The sequence below is a fragment of the Sturnira hondurensis genome, unplaced genomic scaffold (assembly GCF_014824575.4).
Source record: "Sturnira hondurensis isolate 20B ecotype Veracruz unplaced genomic scaffold, ASM1482457v3 Scaffold0002633, whole genome shotgun sequence".
NCBI lineage: Eukaryota > Metazoa > Chordata > Mammalia > Chiroptera > Phyllostomidae > Sturnira > Sturnira hondurensis.
The window spans coordinates 780886-783997 of record NW_028075264.1 but is presented as its reverse complement, the minus strand read 5'-3'; the positions used below and the strand labels follow the sequence as shown (position 1 = coordinate 783997).

At 41.7% G+C, this 3112-nt stretch overlaps 1 pseudogene; it reads left to right on the top strand.

Annotated features, from left to right (window-relative positions):
* The first annotated feature begins 688 nt into the window (after positions 1-688).
* Positions 689-1840, top strand: LOC118983062 (60S ribosomal protein L30-like; annotated as a pseudogene).
* The last annotated feature ends 1272 nt before the right edge of the window (positions 1841-3112 follow it).

The window sequence follows — 3112 nt, the reverse complement described above, 5'->3', positions numbered from 1 at the left end:
AGAAGAAAAATTGGGGTATAGTGAATGAAGATCTCACTTTTATTTTATGTTTTAAAGATTTTATTTATTTATTTTTAAAAAGAGGAGAAGGGAGAGAGAAAGAGAAGGAGAGAAATATCAATGTGTGGTTTCCTGTTGCACACTCCCTACTGGGGACCTGGTCCACAACACAGGCATGTGCACTGATTGGGAATTGAACCGGAGACCCTTCAGTTCGCAGGCTAGTGCTCCATCCACTGAGCCATATGAGCCAGGGCAAGACCCCACTTTTAAAGAGTTGCATGTAGAACCACTTGCCTAAGGACCCAGTGCAAAAAGTAACAGGTTGAGAAGAGTCCAGACAATCTGTGATGAAGAATCACTTGCGGATCTTGAGATATCTGTCAGAGCGACAGAAGTCTGCTGGGACTCTATCCAGGGACAAAATAGTGACAGTCACCATTTTAATAGGCTCCCTCTAATTTACTGGTGCTGACACTGGCAGGTGAGATTTTTGCACTCTCACTCATACCTGCCAACAGTGGCAGGTGAGCAGTATTCCCTACTCCACCCCAGCCACTCATGGTACTGATAAATGTGATAGGTGAGCAGCTACAAACTCATTCCACTTGCAGATCCCCACCAGAACCAATCAGAAATGCAGATCATATAGGGGACACCGCTTGAGCATCCAGCTCTGGTGGTAAGGATGGATTGCACTTTGGACCCCATGTGGCATCTCCTACACAAGACCATTGCTCCAACACTAGGAGAGATATACAGCTCCAAGTTTGCCAAGGTAGCCTTAAGATTCCCAAAAGAATATTTCTACTCCTGCTGCAGCTAGCCTGCCAAAGCATTCCCAGCATGGCATGCCCTGGGTCTTTCACTGGGTCATGCCTGCTCCAGCTCCAGTTCCAGCCAACCCCACAAAGGGGCTCCAGTGTGGTACATCCCAGAACTTCCCCCACCCATGTTCACTACAGCTGCAGCTAGCCTGACAAAGCCACCAGGGATATATAATCTAAACAAGAGACGCTCCTTCAAGACTGAGAGCGGCAGCTGTTTCACCTGATTCATAGAAACAGACACAGAGTCAAACGAAATGAGGAGACAAATGTGTTCTAAATGAAAGAACAAGGTAGAAAAAATCCAGGAAAAAAAGAAACAGAGATTAGTAACTTATTCCATAAAGAGTTCAAAGTGATGGTAATAAAGTTGCTGGCCAAAATCAGGGGAACAATGGAGGAACACAGTGAGAACTTCAACAAAAACCTAGAATATGTAAAAATTAGAAATAAAAAAATCAAATAACTACAATGAGGGGTTCAACAGAAGATTAGATGATGTATTAGATGACATATTAGCCAACTGGAAGACAAAATAGTAGAAATTACCCAGTCAAACAGCAAAAATAAAACAGAAGTAAAAAAAAACTTAGGGTAGTGCTTGTCTTGCTTCCTGGACATATGGGTGGTTACTCTTGGTTGGGAGTCATTGGAGTCAATCAACTTTAGGATCCACCTTATTATGAAAATTGGGAAGGAAAAGCTGAGGCATAAGCAGACACTGAAAATAATCAGACAAGACAAAGTGAAACTGGTTATTCTCGCCAACAACCAGCCAGCCTTTAGGAAATCTGAAATAGAGTACTATAGGATGTTGGCCATGACCGGTGTCCATCACTACAGTGGCAATAATATTTAATTGGGCACAGTGTGTAGAAAGTACTACAGAGTGTGTACACTGGCTGTCATTGATCCAGGTGATTCTGATATCATTAGAGGCCTGCCAGAACAGACTGGAGAAAAGTAAATCATGCAAAACTTTTCTTTAATAAAACTGGCCAGAGCTTGTTTTATTTATTTTAAAAAATGAGGATAGAGCCCTAGCTAGTGTAGCTCAGTGGACTGACTGAAGGCCTGTGACCCAAGGGGACACTGGTTCGATTTACGGTCATGGCACATACCTGGGTTGCAGGCCAAGTCCCCAGTAGGGGGCATACAAGAGGCAATCACACATTGATATTTCTCTCTCTTCTCCCTTCCCCTCTCTCTAAAAATAAATAAATAAAATCTTTAAAAAATAAGGATGATTTAAGAGACCTCTGGGAAAATATCAACCATATTAACATTCACATTATAAGGGTTGCAAAAGGAAAAGAGAGAGACAAAGGGAAAGAAAACTTATTGCAAGAAATATTGGCTTTTGGGCCAGTCACAGGCAGCGTCTGACATTGACCCATACCAGAGTCACTCCCAAGAGGCCTCAGAATCAACATGTTCAGTGGCTAGCTTCAGATCACAAAAGAGCACTACTCATTTAGCTCCACAAGTGCCATAGGACTCGACAGGCACCAGACTGGACTAGGGTGAATTCCACTTTGTGGATCAGCCCCCACACAGCAGCTCATACAATGTTGTTTTGGTCAATCCATACTGCCACCCAGCCTAAAGGTCAAGCTCACCCACAAATGTGCTTTTTAAATTAATTTATTTATTTTTAGAGAAATGGGAAGGAAAGGAGAAAGAGAGGAGAGAAACATCAATGTGTGGATGCCTCTCATGTGGCCCCCACTGGGGACCTGGCCCACAACCCAGGCATGTGCCCTGACTGGGAATCAAACCAGCAAGCCTTTGGTTTGTAGTCTGGCACTCAATCCACTGAGTTACACCAGCCAGGGCAGTCTCCAATATTTTTATACTTTTTTATGTTATTATAAAAGGATGCCTTTCCAATATGGATGTCTTTAATTTAAATTTATTGCTTAATTGCCCAAGCAAGAACTTGCAGGAAAAATGTTGAGTAGAAGAAGAGAGATAGGTCATTCTTGTCATATTCTTTATCTTAAGGGAAAGTGTTCAGTATTTCACCATTATGTATGATTATCTGTGGGTTTTTGCAGATGCTCTTTATCAGATTGAGGAATGCACTTCTATTCATAGTTTGTTGAATGTTTTTATCATGAAGACGTGCTGGATTTTTTTCAAGTACTTTTTTTTCCTGCACATTAAAATCATCATTGATCATTATTTTTTTAAGTATTCTTTTAAGCTTGCCCACTCTCTCCTCTTCTGGGATTCTAATAACATGAATGTTAGATGTTTTTTATAGACATAGAGGTTCCTGAGGT